At 44.9% G+C, this 24,971-nt stretch overlaps 1 protein-coding gene and 1 pseudogene across 2 annotated transcripts in view; one reads left to right on the forward strand and one right to left on the reverse strand.

The window, feature by feature from the left end:
* The window catches only part of KCND3 (potassium voltage-gated channel subfamily D member 3), a 339,029-nt gene that overhangs the window by 296,634 nt on the left and 17,424 nt on the right, over nucleotides 1-24,971 (reverse strand). The window lies entirely within an intron of this gene.
* Nucleotides 21,910-22,030, forward strand: LOC136650433 (5S ribosomal RNA; annotated as a pseudogene).

Raw genomic sequence — 24,971 nt, forward strand, 5'->3', positions numbered from 1 at the left:
GGGTTGCTGGATGAAAGAGTGCTGAATTGTTTCCAAAAAGCTCAGCTTATGGGTTGTAAATAAAACAAATATTATGAAGACAACACACACTGCTAGTCACTAGTTACCTTTCATAAAAGGACAGGAAACCTGTAGCACAGCTGGCACAAGCTCTGTAGTTGAGCTGGGAAGGTAGTCGAGATTCAGAATGTGCTGCGACTGCTGATCCTGCCTACTTTCTGGGGCCTGATCTGCCCTCCTCCCCACCTCCATCACTGCCTCATTTCACCCCCTCCATGGCTTTACCTGCTCTGGCAGGTGTCCGTCAATCCACCAGTATATGGGAAGAGGCTCCAGCCTTCCTGCCTATGCTCTAGCAGCGCATGCTGCTGGGGCACACTTTAAGGCTGCTTTGCAGCAGCCAGTGCCAGCGAAATGTGTGTTCCACTGCTGCGAGGTAACTCATTAGGATTGGGCTGCCCGTCATGGTGCTGAAATGGCTCTCTTGGGTCCCACTCAGGAAAGAGGAGGCCCATGGAGGTCTCCTTCCTGAAGGCCCCTGAAACCTGGAGCTGTTCCTGCTTAGAAGAGCTTAGAAACCTCAATCTTGATGAAGATATAGTTCTGTATGGTACAGTATACCATGTTAAATGCATAGGTGCATGAAAAACTACTAGTGAAGCAGCATTCATTTGAATTTGTTGGGAATCTTGCCTTTGGGAATCTTTGGGATTCAGGGTTTTCTCTGGTTAACTTATGAAGAAGGCACTGCATCCTTTCTAACACAAAAACTGTGGAAAGAACGTAAGTTTACAACTGTTCAGTGTGTGGTGAGATATGGAAAAAAGTGACATTAGCTATTACACAGTGCTTCTTGCCTTAGAAGATCTGTTCTTATCTGACTCAATTTAGAAAACGTTTCCCATCTTTGCAAAATAGATCCAGTTTCCTGACCAACCTGCTTCCTGGTAAACAATTTAAAAAAAAAAAATCATTACTTTTACGCATAAGGGACATTTCAAAGCAATGGGCAAAATTCTCTAAATAATAGAACACCCAAGACTGCTGTAAAACATATTGTGTAAGTCTAAGCAAACCATGTACATTTCACCCTGGACAAATGCAAGAACAACATCAACAACAGTGACAACCAAACACAAAAATCCATACTTCCAAACATCGCAGAAGGAGAAGGATTTTCAGGATTGGATAGGGACTGAATTAGAAATGGGTGGATACCCCCAAATCATTTCATAAATAAAACTGGAGTAACTGGATTAATTTTCCAAATGTCAGTCCTTAGGACTTTATATGTGGTAATGACAGTATTACTGTGTACGATGGCCTGATAGTCAGAATTCTAACAGTCAGGATTCTAATTCAGGCTGTGAATCGGGCCCCTCCTATGCACACGCTCTTTCTGTTAGTGGAAAAGGAAAGGACAACAGGGAGAGTTCTGTTCACCACAAGACAGCAACATTCTGTATATGCCTAAAGCACATGAAGCAGCAATGCCCAGCTGCCCTACATACACAGCAGTATCCAGCACTTTGGGAAAGGATACCGCTCTCCATTTAAAAAAAAAATGTTTTAATTGTTGGCAGAAATCCCACTGTGACTGCATCCTGCAGATTGAGGGACTACAGAAAGCACAGAATACTTTTCTGTTCACTTGTCATGGCCAGTACTAGTGAAGCTGAATATCTGCATTTAATTGGTCCAAATGACAAACAGAAGGAACTATGGAGAGAAGGCTCAGTCACTAACAGCCTAACTCGATCCTTTTTCCTGCCATAACACGCAGCCACACAAAAACAGGTTCCACTGCTGGTAGGGAGGGAGGGCAATCAGAAGGCTTGGAAGAGGGGAGGGAAAATATTTTCCTTTACCCCTCTGTAAGTTCCAAGATCACCAATGGGACTTCTTAGACCTGCACCAGCTCTTTAGAGACAAGGCTAGCTCCGGAGTGTATAGCATCTGGCAAAAGTTGCCACCCCCTCCTGCCTCCAACATGCCCCTGGCCTTGGTCAATGAGTGGCCAATGCTGGGGGGAAATTCCCCTGCCAACCACAACAAATGAAAGACTCAGCAACAGGCAAAACCCCCAAGCATGTGGAGATGCCCCAAGGACACCACACATGAGGAAACACACACAACAGGACACCACATTAGCTTTGAACCAAGATGGGAAGTCCATCTTGGCTGGCTGGCTGACAGCAGCTGGCTGTCTCCTCCAAGGAAAGGAAACTGGGGGGTGGAGTTCTAACTTTGTTAGGACCACTGCAAGACTTTATATTTGATTAATAAATGGTTGTCTCAACCCAATCTCACTTGTCCTGTGTTTTGTTGGTGTGTGTGTGTGCGTGTGTGTGTGTCGAGGGGCTGTCCCCATAGCAACTATCAAAGGGCAACTGTTGGAACTGTAAAAGGGTTGGCACCCTCCTGATAGGATACTTTGAAGAATCGTTAAATAGCTGTTGCAATCATGGTTATATTTAATCATGTAATACCAGGGGGTTGATTTGACTTTAGAGAGCACAGAAATTCTGTGCGTAAAGAAAAAAACCCAGCGGTGACACTTGAAAACTACACGCAGATGAATATATAAATTGTCTCATACATTATATACCACAGATCTATTTAACCCTGACTGACTCCCAGGGCCAAACTACATGTTATGTCAAATATATACTGTAGTTGTTCTTGCATGTTTGTTCCTGGCACATGCAATTGCAGGGGGCCTGATCCAGATTGGGGTCACAGTATGCAGGTAGAGAGATTTAAGTTGCTGTCTCCACAGCCTTGATCTGAATACCCATCCCATGCCCCAGCTTGGCAGTTTCCCTCTCAGTGCTAATGTAAATGGAATAGGGTTGCCAGCAGTCTCCAGGATTCGGCATCAATCTCCTGGTGGTAACTGAAAGCAATCCTGGAGATTTCAACAGGGCCTCCAGGAATTTCCAAGATGACATCATGTTGGGGGGGGGGAACATTCAGCTCACCCACCCCCACCCCAATGGCTTCAAGTCATTTGGCAACTCCATGGTGGATGGTTGGAAGAGGAAATGGGGTCTTTTACACAAGTGTTGCCTGGAAAGAGAGTTGTCTTGGTGAAAGAATTGCAGCACTGACCTTCTCCAGCAGCATTGCCACTGAGAAGGAGTGGGCAGCCCCAAGGAGGCAGAGGTGCATTGAATGAGTTCCTGTTTGACATACCAGTGCAGGAGGATGTAGCCACTCACCACAAAAAAATCGGGAGAGGAAGTTGGATCACGACAAAGGCTTTACTCCAGAGAAGCATGAGTAACAGGGGTCTCGATTTCACCAGGTTCAGCAAGTTCACTCAAGACAGGGCACCAATGCCAGGGGTTCAAAAGTCCTCTAAGTTGATGGGGGGATGACGACAGCATACCAATGTCTCCCCCCACTCTCTCTCTGTCAGTAACTTCCCAGGCATGGCTTCAATGCCCAGGGCTCAAGAGGGAGTGGTCCTCCACCAGGCCACCACCTCAGAAGAGGAACGGACTGTATTACACCGTAATACTCAACAGTACTCAACGCCACACACCGTAATACTCAACAGTGACACCAGAGAAAGGGCTAAGCCCCCTCCATCATCTTCATCCTCTTCTCATGTGGTCTCCAAGGACAACATGGGACAGTGGCCAAGCAGATGGAAGACAAAAAGGGGTGAAGATTTCAGCACTCTAGCACTCAGGTGCTGCTGCCACCTCTCAGCAGGCCCCATGGATAGGAGGCAAAGAGGAAGGGAAGTACTACATTCTTCCTGGCTCTGATTATATCTAAACTGGAGAAGAAGTCAGGAAATATAATGCTCACCCTGTATTTGTGGTCAGGATGATGAGTTGCCAAAATTTGCAATTTGAGCCTGGAGAATATGTATTTTAGTGACACCTCTACTTTCCACACAGTGTTTTCTGGATTGGGGGGGGGGGTCTGTATCTATAAAATCAAGGTTTGTGAGGATTGGAAGCAACAGGCAAAGCCTGGGGTATTGAAAAGAGAGCCACAATGCAAGGTGCTTGGTGAAATTGTGGATTCTCTTTTTGTAGGAGGGAGAACTGTCTGTGCCGCTCCCCCTACATCCTTTCAGCACATTCTGGCACAAATGTCATAGGAGACTCCCACACATCCTTGAAAGAAGACAAAGCAGTGTCCAAAAGGTCTCCTAATTTGCCATTATATAGACACGTAGGAGCAACAATATGTTCAAAATACTTTTGATTTCTTGGTAATTATTTTGCTTGCTGAATCCAGATACATTTTAGAAATGTGGGAATCCTAAATGTTTGAAATAAAAAAAGGCATAATACATACATTATTGTTGGTGAACTACATGTAGGTATTTTGTGGAATATATGCTGATATGCTTTTGCTGGAATCTGCTTTGCCCATTGAGTGGGTTGTTTGGTTTGAATCCAAAGAGTTACACAAGTGTTTGAGCATGACCGGGAGAACCTTTGCTTAAACAGCACATCCCAGGTTACATCAACCACTGCTTTTCAAACTTTCTTTAGTTTCAAAAGACATTTGTTACCATTATTATTATTGCTATTGTTATTGTTGCTGCTGTTGTTCACACTTCTATACCTCTAAGGAGCATAAGTATACATGGATCGTTCTCTTCTTTTGTTCTCACAATAATCCTGCAAGGTAGGTTAGGCTGAGACATAGAGACTAGCCCAAGGTCACCCAGGAAGCTTCATGACTGAGCAGGGGTTTGAACCTGGATCTTCCCAGTCTAAGTCTAGCTTCCAAACCACAACACCATCCTGGCTTATACAACATGAGGGGCTGCCATTCAAAAAATGCAGGTCCAAATGCGTGGAACTAATCATGCAATTCTTTGGAACCAACCCACTTTCATTCTCTCTTCATTTCCATAAATTCTCTTTTTTTGTCTTTTCTTCCTTATTGTCTACCAGCACATCCTGGTAAATCTGTGAGGAGAAGTTCTGTTCCCATCACCCTCTCCGAACACTCCAGATGTTATCTTCCTGGACATTTTAATAAATGGTTTCTGAGCCCTTTCCTAATCTTCTATCAGGTTGTGCCTGCAATATCTTCCATAGTGTCCTGTGCATAATTTGTTAGTGGATATACTCTACTTCTACAATACCTTATAGATTCTCTTTACATATATTCCTGCTTTGTTGATCACTTGCAGAGAGGTTGCGTGAAATTGCCTTTCTGCAGGAGATGATGAATTAGTGATGCTTGCTGCCGTCAAATGCACACAGATCCCTTTCTGTGGGGATTTCAGGCATCGATGCTCTTTACCATGAGGATTTCACATTAGAGACGGAGCATTCTGCACACGCAGATTCAGATAAAAGCTCCCCCATTCTCTGTGATCATTTAATGGTAACTTAATTTAATGCATAGTCAAGTGAGTAGATGCAAGGCAGGCAATGTGGATCCACAATGTCCTAATACTGCGGGGAGAGTAGATACTAATGGCACTGCACAAATTCCACACATTTGGTTTGTAAAGTGCCTTAATAAAATAACAGCACTCTTGGTGAGACTTGAATATTTTTCCCATTTGTATAATAGCAGAGGGAAGCTCTGATAAACATGAGCGGGTGGAAATGTGGCCTTGTATAATTTCTAGACAGAAATGCTGAAATTTCAGCTATCAGCTTAGTTTGTCCTGATATGACCATGGAGACTGCGGGTGCAGGTTTCACAATATATTACTCAATTGGCTAGAAAAAGCTCTTACTCGTATAGACTGTTAATAGTCAATTCTTAGTGCAAGAATGGAGTTCAAAATGTCCAACCTCTCATATTATCGCATCCCAAGAGTAATAATTGGTACTGTTTTCTTGACCATTGTTTCATGTGCATGATAATGTGCTGGTATAATTTTACTTGGTCATGGTTCAGGATGTGTTCAGCCAGGTCATGGTTCAGGATGGTTCAGGTTCAGGATGGTTCAGGTTCAGGTTCAGGTTCATGGTTCAGGTTCAGGTTCAAGATGGTTCAGCCAGGTCATGGTTCAGGATGTGGACTTACCTCCCTGCATTACAATCTCTGCGCATGAACTGGAGGTTGTCCATGACTTTGTGTACCTTGGCTCAACGATCTCCGACACTCTTTCCCTCGATACCGAGCTAAACAAACGCATCGGTAAAGCAGCTACCACATTTTCCAGACTCACAAAGAGAGTCTGGTCCAACAAGAAGCTGACGGAACATACCAAGATCCAGGTCTACAGAGCTTGCATCCTGAGTACACTTCTGTACTGCAGCGAGTCATGGACTCTTCACTCACAACAGGAGAGGAAACTGAATGCTTTCCACATGCGCTGCCTCCGACGTATTCTCGGCATCACCTGGCAGGACAAAGTTTCAAACAACACAGTCCTGGAACGTGCTGGAATCCCTAGCATGTATGCACTACTGAAACAGAGACGCCTGCGTTGGCTCGGTCATGTCGTGAGAATGGATGATGGCCGGATCCCAAAGGATCTCCTCTATGGAGAACTCATGCAAGGAAAGCGCCCTACAGGTAGACCACAGCTGCGATACAAGGACATCTGCAAGAGGGATCTGAAGGCCTTAGGAGTGGACCTCAACAAGTGGGAAACCCTGGCCTCTGAGCGGCCCGCTGGGAGGCAGGCTGTGCAACATGGCCTTTCCCAGTTTGAAGAGACACTTGGCCAACAGTCTGAGGCTAAGAGGCAAAGAAGGAAGGCCCATAGCCAGGGAGACAGGCCAGGGACAGACTGCACTTGCTCCCAGTGTGGAAGGGATTGTCACTCCCGAATCGGCCTTTTCAGCCACACTAGACGCTGTTCCAGAACCACCTTTCAGAGCGCGATACCATAGTCTTTCGAGACTGAAGGTTGCCAACTAACTATAATTTTACTTGTAATCAATAGGGCTTGAAGCCCTGTGGCTGGGACATGCAGTTTGAGAATATAGGGAGAACAGGAAGTGGGAGGTATCATGATAGTGACTAACAGGAAGCCAAGTGGTTATATAGGAAAGCAGTTTGGGGAACAGAAGAGCTACAGCAACACTCAATTCAGTATCTAACAGCAAGCTCCTATGCATGTCTATTCAGAAATAAGTGCCATTTAGTTCAGTGAAACTTACCCCCAGGTAAGTGTGCACAGAATTGCATCCTAATGGCACAATCCTATACTAGGGTTGCACTAGAGGTTTACAGGTAAAGCATGTTATGACAGTGTGCCAGTTAGCAGTGAACATAAGAACATAAGAACAGCACCACTGGATCAGGCCATAGGCCCATCTAGTCCAGCTTCCTGTATCTCACAGCGGCCCACCAAATGCCCCAGGGAGCACACCAGATAACAAGAGACCTGCATCCTGGTGCCTTCCCTTGCATTGGCATACTGACATAGCCCATTTCTAAAATCAGGAGGTTGTGCATACACATCATGGCTTGTAACCTGTAATGGATTTTTCCTCCAGAAACTTGCCCAATCCCTTTTTAAAGGCATCCAGGTCAGATGCCATCACCACATCCTGTGGCAAGGAGTTCCACAGACCAACCACACGCTGAGTAAAGAAATATTTTCTCTTGTCTGTTCTAACTCTCCCAACAATTTGAGCGGATGTCCCCTGGTTCTGGTGTTATGTGAGAGTGTAAAGAGCATCTCCCTATCCACTCTGTCCATCCCCTGCATAATTTTGTATGTCTCAATCATGTCCCCCCTCAGGCGTCTCTTTTCTAGGCTGAAGAGGCCCAAACGCTGTAGCCTTTCCTCATAAGGAAGGTGCCCCAGCCCCGTAATCATCTTAGTCGCTCTCTTTTGCACCTTTTCCATTTCCACTATGTCTTTTTTGAAATGCGGTGACCAGAACTGGACACAGTACTCCAGGTATGGCCTTACCATAGATTTGTACAACGGCATTATAATATTAGCCGTTTTATTAGACCATTTTATTAGACGTAATATTAGACCAGAGCCATTCTGCTTGTACCAGCATAAAGAGTGGCACTCACCAGAGCAGGTAAGTTTTCTGCTGAATGGTGCAGGGGCAGGGGGAGGGCAGGAAGGGGTTATCAGGGCAGGGGGTGGGTGGATTGGGCCTGGGAGGGGATGGATTTGGCAGCCCTGGCATATATGGCTGGCACAGGGCCACTACATAGCCACATGGGGAAGTTTAGGTAGTATTGGGCTGTAAGAGTTGTACAGTGTTAAATTCCTTTATTTCACATTCTGGTTTCCATCATAAAGTTTGCATCAGCAAATACAGCAAGAAGTAAGGAGAACTTCCTGACCCTAGGCAGAGCTGCAAAGCTACACAGCAGAACTTACTTTTGCAAGCCCTTGTTAAAACTTAGCCTTTGACTTGGCCACTTCATATACTGATACCTGTCATGTTCAGCACGGTCACGCTTTCTCCTTTGTGCCATCACAGTCGTCCAAGTTGTAACTTGATGTGCTTAATTGACTTGTGAGTGAACATGGATTGGCTGGAGACATATGCAGTTTTTTAAAGTCACTTCAGGTTTGGCTGGCAAACAAAATGATAGAAAGCAATTGCGACAGAAATAATATAAACCTTTCCTTTTTTAAAAGTTTAGTTGTCAGTGGTGGTGAATTCAGTCAGATCCAGCAGCGATGGTGAGCACCAGATCCTATCCCTTCTTAACAGCCTCCCCACCCCTTTGTCTCCTTGTACCTGGGCCAGCTATAAAGCTTGGGCAGGTCTGAGGAGACCCATTGGCAACTGGAAGGCTTACAAGGAAGTAAGGGAAAAAATATTTTTCCCTTACCTCCCCCAAGTTTCCTGATCTCCCCTCCCCGAGGATGAAGCATTAGCCTTTGTGGTGCAGCTTCATGGGGAGGGGGTGGATGGAAGGAAAGGATTCAGCTCTTAATGGGACTTTCTCCCACATCAGTGTGTATAGGATTATGACCCTAAAGCCCAATCCAAAGCTCTTAGCACTGGTCCACCACTGGTGCTGAGTGTCGCAAACATGCTGTAAGGCACATCTGCAGTTCTCAGCGCCAGTCCAGTGCCGGTGCTAGTTCAGTGCCAGCCAACACTAGGCAAATGCTGGTGGGCCACTGCTGCTCTGTGGTCACCCAAACCATCGGGTAGCAGAAAGGTAGGTGCAACATGTGGGGAAATGGGAAGGATACCCAGGGGAAGGGGATGAAAGTCCCCCCAAGGAGCCACTGGTGGTTACCCTGTTGTGCTCAACATGCTGCAGCAGCTGTTTCAGCACCACAGCAATCCCAGCGCAACGGACAGCTCAGGATTGGGTTGCCCATTTGGCAAGATGTTATAAGGTTCAACAAGAAACCATAGATATCTGAGGGTTGTGTTTTTGTTTTTCCAGTTGGAATCTATGAATTATCCCTCACCCGATGAGACTGCAAACAATTTTGATCAGCATATGGACTTAGATAATAGACCAGATCTTTGAATGCAGAGATTTAAATGTCTGAGCCAAAGGATTATATCTCTCTGTTCATAATATATGCAGGAAAATGTGTCACAATGCAGCATGCCTGTCAGGTTTTACGAAGGCAGTCCTCGAGATCTTTAAATTGGCATCCAGGCTGAAATGTTTTCTAAGCTCCAAAATAAGGTCAGGGTTATTTACTGGCAGAGTAATATAATGTGGATACAGCATTACAGCAGGCTTGGCTTACTAGTCCTGAAACATATAAAAGAGCAGAAATCATTCTAGCTTTGTCCCTCACGGTTGGCTGAGGTATAGAATCTCTGCCAGATTTGTCCAAATGTATGGCTGAGAGTCCGACCCAGTACATTTCAACATAGAAGCAAGTTCCACCATGCTCAGTGGGATCTGGCAAGGAATTGGAAGAAGGGGGAAATAGGATAATGTTAGGATTCAACTGTTTGCCTGTAAACTGAAGTTTGTCAATGAACTGGCATTCTGGCAGCTGTAGCACCTTTAAGGCTGTCATAAAGGGTGCTCCGGCAGTGCACAAAACCATGTGCTTCTGGAACACTGCTGGAGAGGCTGAACCTGAAGAAAGGACCATTGACTCAGATAGCTCATTGGGAGAGTGGAACGGGACCCAGAAGAACAAAATGAGGGTAGTTGGGAGGCGGTGTGTCAGTCACAGCGGCGGTGGGGCACCCAGCATGGGCGACTTACACTGGACCCTCTTCCTAGCTTCTTGAAACACTCCCTTTGTCTCCTTGACCTTGTGCCGGCGAAAGATTTAGCAAAGGTCCAAGGAGACCCATTGGCAATTTAGAGTTACAGTGGGGTAAGCCTCTTCCTCTTACACAGGGGTTTTTCCTTTCCTCTCCCAAGCCTCTCAATCTCCCCCCCCCCCCACACACACACCATAGCATACAGCACAGCACATTTTGGCATGGCTGCAAGTTATGAAGGGAGAAGTGATAGGACTGGGCTCTTAGGGTCCAATTCCTGTCCAACTTTCCAGCACCAGTGCAGCCACAATGCAGCCCCAAGGTAAGGGAACAAATGTTCCCATACCTTGAGGAAGCCTCTGTGACTGCCTCCCCACCACAGGATGTAGTGCACACCCCACTGGCACAACTGCACCAGTACTGGAAAATTGGATAGGACTGGGCCTTTAACATGGTTCATATTTACTGCAAGACTTTCAAAACAGAATTCAAACAGGCAAGAGGGTTAAATATCCATTTCTGGTAACGCATCATTCCTTCCCTTCTTACTCTTTCCTACCATTTATCAAGCATTAGGATGAACATGAAGTTTGTCATCATGACATAAAAGTTTGGATGACCTTCCTAAGTTGGAAGATATACGAGTATGGCATTAAGTAGTATGATCATTCATATATCAGAACTACATAGCAAAATCAGTTGGGTAGATAAATTCTGCATTAACCACAGCAGAGGTAGTTAGAATGCTAAGTGCACAATCATAATGCTGAAGCCTAGTCTGAGGCCTTTAGACTAGGCATTCACAGCATTTAGAATGTATAGAAACAATGTCAGAGTCCTTTAGATTAATGTGTATAGCATCGCAGGACATAGCAATTACCAATAGCTCAGCAATTTCTATGTCAAACATTGAGTATCTTCTTCAGCTGATTCTTTTTAATGGCAGCAGTGGCATCAGACAGAGTCTGACTTGGGAACATGCTGGGAGACCATGGCTTCCCCAAGAACCCCAACAAAACAACCCATGTTGTATTGGAATCACGGAAGATATTGGAAGGAGATAAGATGTGGTATCTGCAATGGTCATTTCCTCTGGTGAATCTGGGAGACATGGGGTTAAAGTCTGAGTTTTCAGCAGTGGATATGCTGCACAGTGGCAGCCCTTAGAGGCAACAAGGTCTTTAGGGATAAAAGTGGAGGTTAGAGAGACTGTGGGTTGTAGTTGGAGAGAGAGCGGAGGAGGAGACTTGCTAGCTTATTGGACTGACCTTCTGGCTAACTGACTAACGAACAAATGGACTGACTTGCTGATTGGCTGATGGATAAATGAACTGGCACACTGACTGGTGGATGGACAATGATCTGGCACACTGACTCATGAACTAACTGGCTAATGGACTACCTGACTTCCTGGCAAAACAGTGGAACAGAGACTGCTGAAAACTAGTGTATGGCTGCCATGCCAAAGAGCTGCTGCTTGAAGAACTGGAAAGAAGGACTCTGCAGCCCCACAGGCAAGCTACCGACTAGTTACCTTCCCACTGGTGCTGGGGTTCTGCAGTAGTTTTATTTGCTGCTGGAGCAAGCTGGGCTTGAGCCAGGGGACTAATTAGCTTTAAGTGGGCATAAGTTCTCTAGCACAAGCTTGGACTTGAGCAAAACACGTCTGCTGTGACAACCCACAAGGCCATGTTTTAAAACTGGTGACACCTATAGGGATCCTGGGAACACCTAGTGGCCACTAGTGAAGGAGGAGGAAGTGCCTTGTGTACCTCCTCACCCACCCATGGAGAGCCCACTGCCCAACCAGCCCCCAGGTATGTCAGATTGGATTTATGGAAAAAGGTCACCTGAAGCTCAGTAACCGAGCACATACTTTGTATGCAGAAGATCCCAGATTTATTTCCCTGGCATCTTCAATATATCAAGGAAGATCCCAATAGGAATGCTGTAGTCAGAGGAGAATATGGGCTCAATCCTATCCAATTTTCTAGTGCTGGTGCAGCTGTGCCAATGGGTCATGCGCCGCATCTTGTGGTGGGGCAGCAGTCACAGAGGCCCCCTTAAGGTATGGGAATATTTGTTCCCTTACCTTAGGACTGCATTGCGGCTGTATCGGTGTTGGAAAATTGGATGCGATTGGGCCCTATGCTGAGCAAGGTAGACCAGTGGTGTGACTCAGTATAAGGCACCATTATGGGAAGGTACATCATGAGAAAGGCAGATCACAAGAGAGTCGGAACAAGTATGAATCTGGGAAGTGCAATTATAGCATGGAGTCCTGTTATGGAAATGAATAATGTAATCAGAGAGGACTTCCAATCAGCGTGGTTATGGTAGCAGCAGGAGTGACAGTTATGGCACTGGCAATCCATGTTTTTCAGTCTGGAGTTCAAGTGAAGCACAACCCTTTACCTAGTTCTTTTTTTTTCAGATACACTTGTGCCCACAGGACTTCAGTGTTAGCATTGTCAGAATATCAATAATTTGAATATTGGCTTTAATACTACCAAAATGCATTTTTTGTTAGTAAAAGATCAGATGTTTAGAAGTGCAAATAAACAAGATGTTGCAATGCATGCTTTAAGCAACTGACTCCCTCCCAACCTCGGACCTTCATACCTCTGCTCAGAAGATAATAAAAAATAAATGTAATACACTTGCAAGTGACTGGCAGTAGAGATCAACCAGTACTTTAAATGGTTACCATCTCCAAGAACAGCTGCCAAATACAATCAAATCCTCTTGCTCATTCCTCATGTAATCCTATTGTAAGTAATTCTTTCCTTGTTGGTCAGTACTCTTTTGAAAGTTTAACCTTGGTTTTAAACATATCAAACTTCTTCCCACTTATGGTGAATTTTCAATGTGCGCTTTAAATCTGCTGGTCTAGCAGTTCTGATCCAGAAGTTCTGGTGCAGAAGCAAGACCTCTTCGGTGAACTTACACAAAACCGATGGGGCAGCCAAGTTCACTCCAGGTTCTGCCTGCATAATGTGGTATATATCCAAGTTACAGCTGTGGAGTTTCGCTCATTTTGGCATTTACTGTATTACCTGCTAGCAAAATTCCACAAAAGTAGAATTTCTTTGGAGGGTGCTGCTCCTTCTCAGGAACCCATCCCAGAGACATTCCAGCCACATTTTCCAAAGACCTAACGGCAAAAAGCTAACACAAGAGCCACATTTCAGTTTTCACACAGATGGCCAGCCATGATTAAAACAGCAGGTTTCCTTAGGTCACACAGTTGATGTCAGTCTTGTGGCCTAACAACAAACAGCTTCCTCGGAAAATGAAATTGTGCTGCTTCCCACAGGTTTCTATTTATTTTTAGCTTGTCTTTCTTGCAGGAGGAAAAAGAAATATATATTTCCCCTACTATGGGGAAGCTGAAGAGAACGGGAAATAAAGTTGTTGACATTAATCCTCAAATCCATATCCCAATATCAGATTTGGGGGAAAAACTCCATATACAATATATTTAGCAAAGGAAGATAAAACAATTCTATTAGATGCATACAGGCAATCTGTTTTAAAAGGAGAAAAAAAAGGGATCTTTCCAAATCATTTGACTCAAGGTGCAGGATTGAATCAACATTCAATAATCTCAACTGGCAATCTAGATCTCCAAAATGCAAAGGATCTCAATGCCGGAATCTGTCTCGCATGAAATTATTTGAAACAGGGACAATCTATCACTGCTAACTTTTTTTAACCAAACTTCAGTTACATAATTTTGCATCTTCCCCTTCAATGACATAGAGCGCGATCCTATCTTGTGCTGGAAAAGGCAGGCCAAGAGGCTTGCGCTGTATCCAGTGTGAGATAGGGTGCCAAAGTGGCTCAGCCAGAGGTAAGGGGAAACTCTTCCCCTTGCCCCCGAGTAAGCCACTGCAGCCTCTATGGGTCTCTTCAGACTTGCACCACCTCCTGAAGTAGCACAAGTCCAAGGAGAGTAGAGTGGTTTGAAGCCGCTCTGCAGTGCTCGGGAATGGGGTTTGGTATCTGGCATAAGAGCCAGATCCCAGCCCTATCTCCTGCTCCCTGCCTGCCCAGCTCCTGGCCTGCCCTCCAACTGATTCGGAACTCCTCCCTCCCACCTCCTCCCTGCCAAGCTCAGCCGATGTAAGGCTCCACCATGAAGTTGCCGTGGAGGTGTCACTGACACTTCAGAGAATGGGTGTCAGTGGGCAATTGACAAAAAAAGTGGAGAGAGGTGGAAAGTGGAGTGCCTCAAGGATCTGTTCTGGGACTGGTGCTTTTCAACAACTTCATAAATGACCTGGAAACAGGGATAAGCAGGGAGGTGGACAAGTTTGTGGATGACACTAAACTTTTCTGAGTGGTGAAGACCAGAAGGGATTGTGAAGTGCTCCAGAAGGATCTCTCCAAACCGGGAGAATAGGCAGCAAGTTGTGTTTCAATAATAGTGTAAAGTAATGCACTGGTGATGGGAACCAAAGTGAAAGGACAGTGGCTTCACTATGCACAAGCAACCTCATGTCCCTCACAACTTGGTACATGTCCAGGTACAATCTGCAGCCGGCACAGGTCTGTCGGCTAGGTGCAGTGTGCCCACCTATAAAAACCCTTTCGCACACGCGCTAGCAGGCTTGGGGGGGGGGGGTATTGTCGCATGGCTTCTTGCTTTTCCAAGATGGGACAAACCAGACAAAACACAGGCCCACAGTATCACATTCCGTGGGCAACATGGAGGGTAAATTAATACTCTGTGCAATGGTCGAAGTGGTCAAGATATAACCTACGGAGGTGGTCAACATAGAGAGGTTGGTCTCCCATAGTGTATATGCATTGTCTGTCCATACTGTGAAAATTAGGTCAACTTAAGGAGGTGGTCAATATAGAGAGGAGGTCAAATTTGGAGGTTCTACTGTAGTATTATCCATGATTGTTATCTGTATAGTGCAGCTGGGTTTGAGGAAGGTTTGAGCCAGGTTTGAGGAAGCACTTGACAACATGGCTTCTGTAGGTCCTCTGCTACCTAGATGCCCCCCAGGCTTGTGGGGAGGCTTACCTTAGCATTGATAAGAAGTTTGTGTATTTTGAGGAGGCAATGACAGAGCTTCATTGCAGCCTCCTCCAGGCAGCTCCCAAACCACATCTGATCCTCATAGGGGACTCTGAGGGAAAGTTCCCATTTGTGGATGGAACTGGGCACAAAGTAACATAGCAGAGCAATTCTCTGAGTTCTGTCACTGAAGAGAATATGGGCCCAGAGGATCTGGAATTAGCATGGGCCCTTAGAAGCTACCTACCAGTTATACTGAAGCCAAGCATGCACAACTTGTGACCCAGCAAGCCAACATACCATGTATGTTGACTCGCCAGGAACACATCTGTTGCTGTACTTGCCTGGGACAACAAAAGCTGGGGGACAGGGGTTGCCAGAACTCTGCAAGCTAATGGGCTGCATCTTGCAAAATGGTTGCTGGTGGAGCATGCAGTGCTCCATTGGCAGCCATTTTAGGAGTGCTGCCACAAGAAGTGGATAGAACTTGGCCATCTCTCAGAGAAGAAAGTCAATATTGTGTCAATTGTCATTAGAGCTCTTGGAGTAGTGCCTAGAAGGCTGGAAAAACACCTCAACATTCTTGGTCTTGAGCAAGTTATGACAGCTCCAGAAGTACAGTATAATATTTATATACTACTTTTCAATACAAAGTAGTTAACAGAGCAATTTACATAGCAAAATAAAATCAGTACATGGTCCCTTGCCTCTAGAGTGTTCACAGTCTGAAAAAGACACAAAACCACAATGACATCAGCAGCAACAATTGGAAAAGATACCATGCTGGGCTGAAGAGGGACAGATGCTCTTTCTCCACTAAATCTAAGAGGATACAATTGTAAAAAATGCACCTTTGCAAAGTTGGCAGGAGTAATTCCCATAACAGGTTTATTTCAAAAGGAGCACATGCATAGGATTGCAGCGTCACTCTAACCCTATTTCCTATTTCCACTCTTACTCTATTTCCTCCCACGTCCCTTCAGTCCAACAACTGTTAAGACTAGCAAAATTCCCTCCTTGAGTCTAAGCATGATCAGGTTTTCACTGAAGGTGTTATCTTCACCAGCTGTGTGAAGCATGACTTGGGGTCTGTAGCATGCAATTCAAATTTAATCCCGACTGTAGCTGTGTGAAATAATAATACAATCAACAGGGAAGCAAAATTGATTTTGGCTAATTTCCATCAAGGCACCGAACAGGAGTTTCCTGACTTTGGTCCTCTGGTTTTGACACTTTGTCAGGTGCTTCTGTGCCTCTTCTGTTCAGGGGATCTCAGTAAGTAAATTAGTTCTGGTCTGGATCAGCACAACTGCTAAAGAATGTCAAGGCATCACAAAAAAAATAGCAGGGATGCAACCAGCAAGCCAAGCTCTTCCCTTTCTTTCATCTCTGCCTCACTAGACAATCCCACTGCTGAGGTTTAACAAATGCTTTCAATGAAGAAAGAAAGATCTTTGCGAGGAACATTCCACTAATGGTTACAGATTCACCTCTGCCAAAATGTTGAATAATAGCGATCGTAGCCATATTATTAATTTCTCCACTGACGGGTTTTCATTCAACCTGGCTGTAGCAGAGAGACAAGGCTGGAGGAATATCCTGAGTTCGCGCTGTATTTCTCCACCTTTTGTCATATCTCTTTGTATGTATAGTTCTATAGTACCATAAGCCTACAGAATGTCAACTAATTGCCACAGAAGTATAGGCGTAACAATGTCATGTCCTGCTGCTGCTTGTAGACAATGATCAGTATCTCAGACCTGTTCTGAGAGCCAACTCCGCCACAGATAAATTGTTCCAAAATGGTACTCCTTTCAGGTGGGCACATAAGATTTTCCTTCTTATTCTAGGTTTCTATGGAAAGAGATTTGGGGGTGTGCTTCATGCCATCTCTACCTGCAACCTGAAGAGCTGCAGTTTTACAGCTGAGCACAGAAAGCCTCTCAGAGTGAAAAATAAAAGATTGCTTCACCCAACTTGGGAATAATCTGTGGAACCCCTTGCCACAAGATGTGGCAATGGCATCTGGCCTAGATGCCTTTAAAGGGGATTGAACAGATTTGTGGAAGAAAAGTCCACCACAGGTTACAATTCATGATGGGTATATGAAACCTCCTGCTTTCAGGCATAGGTTATCTCTGCATGCCACATGCAAGGGAGTGGCACCAGGTTGCAGGTATCTTGTCTTATAAGCTCCTGGAGGCATCTGGTGGGCCACTGTGATATACAGGAAGCTAGGCCTTTGGCCTTCTACAGCGGGGCTGTAGGTTCATATGTGGTTTTGCTTCTTGAACAGCAGTCCCCCTGTGAAGGAGGGCACAGGGCCCATTCCTATCCAACTTTCCAGTGCTGATGCAGCTGCAATGCAGCCCTAAGATAAGGGAACAAACATTCCCTTGCCTTCAGGAGGCCTCTATGACTGCTCCCCCACCATAGGATGGAACTCACACCCTGTTGGCACAGCTGCATCAGCGCTAAAAAGTTGGCGCCTTGTGGTGCATGGTGAAGGACTTTGAAACTGAGGGGGCTTCAGCAACAGTTACAACTTTGGAAGGGGCCATAGCTCAGTGATGCAGCTCTTGCTTTGCATGTGGAAGGTCCCATGTTGAATCCTTGGCTTCTGTAAGGCTCCAATCTGACACACACTTTCCTGGGAGTTAGCCCCATTGACAAGAGTGTAACTTATTTATGAGTAGGCAAGCATAGGCTGTGCTTTGCGTGGTTGGGAAAGGACCTCTCTGAAACACTGAAGAGCTGCTGCCAGGCAGGGTCGACAATACTGAATTAGATAGACCAGTGATATAAGGCAGCTTTCTATGTGAAAAGAACTATCAATAAAATGCCATGAATACTGTTTATGAAAAATGCTCACTGCCATGCACACACTGACTGGTTATGGGTTGTTAAAATAACAACAACAACAACAACAACAACAACTAGGTATTTATATACCGCCTTTCTGGTCATCGGATTACTTTATTCAAGGTGGTTTACATAGGCAGGCATTTCTAAATCCCTCAAGGGGATTTTTACAAGAACCAACAACATTTCAGAATGGATCGTCCTGGTTTGGTCTCACTTCTGGCCTCCAGCTCTCCCAGGCAGGCTGACAAGCAGCTCCATCTCTCACATGGAGGGCAGCCAAGACGCTTCTTGCTCACATCAAGAGCAGGTGGAATCACTCAGCTCAGCTTGTCAGCTACTTCAAGGTCTCGCCATTCCCAGCCATTCAGGGAGCTGCCGGTGTCCTCGAACTGGCGACCTTCTGATGTTATCTTCGGGCTAACGGAGGCTCTACCCTCTAGACCAGACCTCCTGCCCTTGAAAATAACTGTTCAAGCCTCTGCCCATCATTCAGAAGTAAATCCCATCAAAGTCTGTATAACTTCCTAGTACATTTGTGTGGCAATGTACTTTTAATGAAACATTGCTAAAAAGGAATGATTATCATGTATTGTTCTAGTTCTGGTACCTTACACCACAGCCTACCCACATGGACTCAGAAAAATTCTGTCTTTTTTCAGTAGAACTTAATTTAATAAAATATTTGCAAGCATAGATTATAGGCAGGAAATGGCCCTCAGTACAAACAAAATTTGGCCATAATACCTACAAATATATTATTAGTTTACCAAAATGGGTGCCCATTTCATGCAGCAGTGAAACTGGAATCATAACAAAGAAGGATCAAGAAAATGGTTTCTTTACATAGTGCCATCAATTTGTTGTTTGATTGGACGTTACTGTATTAAATTCAAGCTGTTCCTTGGATTGTGAATATTAGATTGGCTGGCCTGGTAGGAAAGACTGATGCTGATGCGATTTCAGAGCTGGCCATTACAACGGAGCATGTGTTGTGTCTCATCTGTTTTTCCATCAATGGGGTTAAAATGTGGCGGTAGCACACACATTGAAATGCCTTTTTTTTTTTGTCCCCAACAGAGTTTAATGCTACTTGTTCAAACTATGACATACAAAATGTGATTGCCCAGGACAAAAAAAAAAAATTGTTTTCCAGGGGACCCAGAGAAAAGCACTGGTTCACAATGGATTTGTTGTTTTTCTCCCCACTCCATTTGCAGCAGGTGAGCAAAACAAAAAATGATATCAGTGGGTGAAATCCATGGGGCATGTCTTATGCACCTGTCCATTAAATGAAAGTGCTCTTGTGCATCTTCCATACTGTTCTATGAGGTGGACTAAGGAGACATCTTTAGTTGATTGCAGGCAGTGTCATTTTGCAGACCTTACTCCCACAGTGGTCATCCTGGTGCCTCTATGAAACTCGTAAGAAGGGTACAGATACAAAAGCCCTCTTCTGCTGGGTTCTAGTAACTTGGATTCAGGAATGTATAACATTGGAACATGGGATGTTCCGTGTAGACATTATTTAGGAAAGTATTTAGGCTCTCTAATAGAAACATATTCAAACTTGTACTACTTTATCAAATCAAAGCATTAGATTCACTCATGACTGACTCGTTTATTTATAGTACAATCCTATGCATGTTTACTCAGAAGTCCACTGAGTTTAATGGAACACACAGCCCAATCCTAAGCTTCCCGGCGCCCGAAGGAACAGTGGTGCCAAATGGCGACTGCTGTATCCTGTGGGTGCTGGGAAGCTGCCAGAGGTCTCCTTGGTGGAAGGGGCCTTTCGTCACCTTTTCCAAAGTCCCAGGCTCCGCAATGGGGCTTTTCATATCTGCACCAGATATTTTGCCAGCACAAATGAGATAACTTGAGAATAAAATCCAGCAGAGTAGTCTCTTCTGGTCCCACCCCCTCCTGGGTTGGTTCCTCCTCCTGCCCAGCCCTCCAATGCCCCATAATACCTCTCCCTGCTTGCACCGCCTACACCAGTCTCCAGAGTTCTTACTGTCTTCCAGGAGGCGGCTGCCTGGCGCTGGGCCCAGTGACGATTGGCACTGGCCTGGTTGAAGGCACTCCTTCCTCCATGGGTGCTGTAAACATGCTTTATGGCACATTTATGATGTCCATAGCTGATGCTGGAGCTGATGCTGGAGCCAGCACTATGGCTCATTAGGATTGGCCCCTTTAATCCCAGGAAACTGTGTCTAGGATTGCAATTTAACTGCACCTGATTACACTAGATTACTTAAACCTGAATATATGAACTGATTGAAACTAAGAGGTATGTAACACCGTCAGAAACCCTTGCAAAAAGAAGTAGGAACACACTGATATGACGCCGATCAGCAGCTGATTTGGGTCCAACATTATTGTTGACTTGTGTAAATAATTCGCACCTCATTTTTTTGTTTAAGTGATAACTGTCTTATGCATGTTGAAAGTCTATGCAAAAAATCATTCTAGATTTCTCTCCTTACCATCAATTTTCAAGACAACTAATTGTTGTCACATATCTAATAGGTTCTAGATTTTTGACTTAATGTCATTCTGGAGCAAATCCTTTTAAACTGTCATTTCCTTTTTAGTCAACCTAGATCTGGGTAGGTCACTGGGGATCCAGGAGCAGCAGAGGAGGTAAGTACAAAATATTTTTACTTACCTCTTCTTGCCTGGGGCCCCAGCCAGTCTGGAGGATACAGCAGAGGCTGAATCAGTACTACTGCACCCTGCAGGCAAGTTAGGATTGGGTCACCAGTATATTAACATCTCCCATAACTCCTAACAGGGACGTGCAGTGGGGGGGGGGAGGGCAGATGAGGCAGAGCACATGTGTTGTGGGTGTTTGGATGCCTCACAACGTGGCAGCGCTTTTCGAAGGACTCTGGTGGGGAGGCTCTGCCTCACCTGCCTCACCTCACACGATGGTGGCACTTTTTGAAGGACTCCAGTGGGGAGGCTCTGCCTCACCTGTCCCCCCACTGCACGTTCCTGGCTCCTAACTGCACTGGATCCTACAAAAATGCTGTTGGACCATGATTCTACCCATTAATTGGCCATGCTGATTTTATTCTTGGTCAGCAGAACCAAGAGTGGGATTCTTATGACTGGAACTTGACTTAAACTACACCTTTCTATCCACTATTGCATCCATAGGGCCACACTGGCATTTGTTCAGTTCAGTTTGTCAGTTGTGTTAGCAAAGAGCACACCCACTCTACCGGCATACAAACCTGTTTGGAAAATGTTATTTGTGCACCTTGGGAAATCCAATATATCTTCACAATCTGACATTTTCAGATGTGAAATATTTTATTGTGGAAAGCTCAGAACAAAAAAGCACATATATGAATTATAGATATAAAACAAAATTCCTGACAAGCTAATGTGTTTAAACAATCTTTCTTTAAAAATGCCATGGGTTTTTTTGTTTTGTTTTGTTTGCTTTTTTTCAAGAAGCAACACTTTGGGAAAGATTTCAAGACAAAAACAAATGTCTTCCACAAAAGGGCCAGTTCAATAGACATGAACCTTTGGGACCCAGCAGTGAGATTCACAACTGAGGTTAATATGCATGTAATTAAAGCAAAGAAGAGAGTGTTCTGGTTTTTAAAGTCTACCACTAATAGCCTTCTTGTGCCCATGACTGCCTATTTTATCCAAACATGAATGGCTCATATTGTTAATTGGCAATTCTCTCACCCACTTTTAGCACCTCATTTTTCACTAATTTCCTTCATTGCTTTCTTATCGTTATTGCTAAAATTCTCATTAAATGCTAAGATGTTTCTGGTCATTTATCTGCTGGACAAAAGTATTCCTCATTTGCTGTTGCATAGACTCTGTATTCTGTTGATTGAAACCCTCATTTACAATTCACAGAAATGAGCTGTAGACTTGGGTAGTATGTTACCTTGCACATGCCCGATCTCATCCGATCTCGGAAGCTAAGCAGGTTTAGGCCTGGTTAGTACTTGGATGGGAGACCGCCTGGGAATACCGGGTGCTGTAGGCTTATACTATAGTCTTTTGAGACTGAAGGTTGCCAACCAACCTTGGGTAGCAGGCCTTCCCGCATCTCAGAACACTTCCTAGACATGACCACAGTCACATCAGTGAACTGGAAGACATGTCTGTGAAACAGAAGTGGCTTCTGGTCACATAGCAGAGCTGTTCTGAGGCTGTGGAGTGAGCCAGGGACCTCCCCATGCCTCAGAACACCTCCCAGACAAGACCAGAAGTGACCTCCAGTCATGTCCTGGAGGCCCTCTGAGGCGTATGCTTGGTATCTGTGGATGGTGGAATACAGAGATGCTGAGTCTGTAGATACCAAGGACCCACCTTACAGCAACTTTGGAGAAGGGAAACAACCACCACCCCTATTGTCATTGGTGTACTAGGTGCAATTCCCAAGGCCCTTAAGAATTACCTGACCCATATAGGCATAGACAAGATAGCAGTTGAACTACTTTAATAAGCTGTACTACTAGGAACATGAAACATCATATGGCTATATTTCACCAGTTCTTTAAACTCTTGGGTACAGTCTGAAATAGTGAGCACCCAAAATCCATTCTAATCACCTGGTGGACTGCGACACTATTATATAGCAACAACAGCAACAACATTTGTATCCCACCTTGTGTCAGTTGACCTCGGACCTCTCTTTTATCCCTACTCTGTGAGGTAGGTTTTGACTGAGAGATGCTGGCCACCCAAGAACTTCCTGGCTGAACAGGCATGTAAATGTCAGTCTCCCCAGCATATCTAGAAGCAATTTGTATACTGAAAGTGGCTTGCACACACACACACATACATGAACATACACACAGAGAATTATTTTTCACAGAAGAATGGAGGAGGCTGCTAGGCTCCAGAAGAGAATGCCTCTGCCTTGAAGTGGGCAGCTGATTTGGAATTAATTTTGAAGAGCCGTTTCACTAATTCAGATTGATTAAAGATGCACCCAAGAATAACACTTTCATTACAAAACCTCCGGAGTAAAATTTAAATGATGCTAAATTAAAAACAGCCTGTGTTAAATCAGAAACTGATGAGCACAAGGCAGGAAAGATACAGAATCGGTATAATTTGATTCCTTTGTTGCATTCACCACTCTCTGAGGATTGCTGTGGTTGCCTGTCTTTTTTGTAGTCACTTATTTTCCAAAACGCATGCAGGATGTGGTACACATTTATACATCCTAGTAGAGATGCACATAGAGTTGGACCAGTGGACTAGAGGACTAGCGACTAGCTATTTGGGGGCATCTGTTTTGTGAATACTTGTGTTGTGCATATTGAGTCAGTGGAAGCATGTGCATTTGTGCAGGGCACTTGAAGAAATTTAAATCTGTTCTAATGTGCACCATATCTGGCTGTGTTCTTCTCCTAGACAAATCTGGTCATCATCCTCGCTGTGAATGAGTCAACAAGGAGGCGCGTTGTATCTTTCACCTATGGAGAGGGGTGTTTGAAAATAGTTTTATTTTTTCACAGATTTCGTGGTTTGAAAAGAATGAAAAAGGCAGAAAGTGTTATGTGTTTTCATTTCAAGTTCTCATTTTATTAATTTTAAAAACTTTATAGGTATACTAGCTAGGTGATATAGTGTCAGCAGATGCAGCCACAGTATGATTTATAATCTGTTTCAATTTCTGGATAATATCTTAGAAACACAAAACACTGCAGTTTATGTTTAAAATATCTTAATAATTCTGGTGGCACATGAATTAGCATGCCGCCGGCGTTTGCCCTGCCCCCGCACGAGGCACAGGAAGGGCCAGCCTCGCAGCCGATTGGCTGGGGGCTAACTGGTTTGGGGCCACGTGCAGGCTGCTCGGAAAAGCCTGCGCAGTCGGGACCAGGCAGCGGTCACCCACCCGCCCACCCTTTCGCAGTCCGAGACTAGCTGGTCGCCATCTGGGGCCGAGTAGGAATTTTTGCCATCAGCCTAATTGGCACGTCAGTTGGTAGTGTTTTGCCTACCCCAGACTGTGGAGTTAGGGGCGGAATGGGGTTTTCCATATGACTTGTTGGTCACTTTAGGCAGGTGTCGTGCGGGTTTTGGGTAGGTAAGGTCATATCAGTGTACACCGCAGGGTGGCAAGGGCCGGGTGGACTCCATGCTTGGTCATGCTGGCATTCCCAGCTGGGTGAGGCAGGCTGGATGAACCTCGGCCTGGTGGTAAAGGCGCACCGCGGGTTCGCTCGGGTGGCCTGAGCTAGCCTGCCACCCTGCCCCTTTGGGGTGACAATGAAGGGGGCGGCAGGCTTGTACTGACGCTGCCCAGAGTCTGGTGTGATCGCCCAAATCACTATAGGGGGAAGTAGACAGGCAGCTCCGTTTCCCCCATGTAGAACCCGCATGACTTATTTGTTAGGCCCTGTTGCAATCTGAAGTATATTTAAATAGTTAATAAAGTGGCCCTTTGTACCATATGCCCTTGCCTGTGTCTTTATTGGGGGGTGCTGGGTAAAAACACAAGACACAGCATTTTGGTGTTTAACAACAAAAATCTACCTATGAATTGTTCTGGTAACTGAGAAGAAGGTGACAGGCCGCAAAGTCGTGAAAAGAAGCCACACAGGGCTGGCTGGCTGACTCTGCATGTTCAAGCAATCCATAATCACCCCAGTTACCAACCCAGCACCACATGATCCAGACAGTGAGGAGCAAAATTAAGGTACAAAAGCAGAATTAGGAACATTTCCTCTGATTGTACAAAAAGCTGTAAAAGAGGATATGGGTAGAATATGCAATGGATTCATGTTTGTTTTTTTAAATTCTTTGACCATTTCTTGATTTTTATGCTGTCTTGACTCACTTGATGGATTTTGAGTTCTTTTCCAAGGATTCCTTTGATTTGTACCCTGTAGCTTGGCTCATTTTCTTGAGCAATCTGCTTTGTATGAGTTTTTAGTTGGTAGCCAACAGCTGTACTTCACACTAGAGCA

This window comes from Tiliqua scincoides, chromosome 4 (genome assembly GCF_035046505.1).
Source record: "Tiliqua scincoides isolate rTilSci1 chromosome 4, rTilSci1.hap2, whole genome shotgun sequence".
NCBI classification, from domain to species: Eukaryota; Metazoa; Chordata; class Lepidosauria; order Squamata; family Scincidae; genus Tiliqua; species Tiliqua scincoides.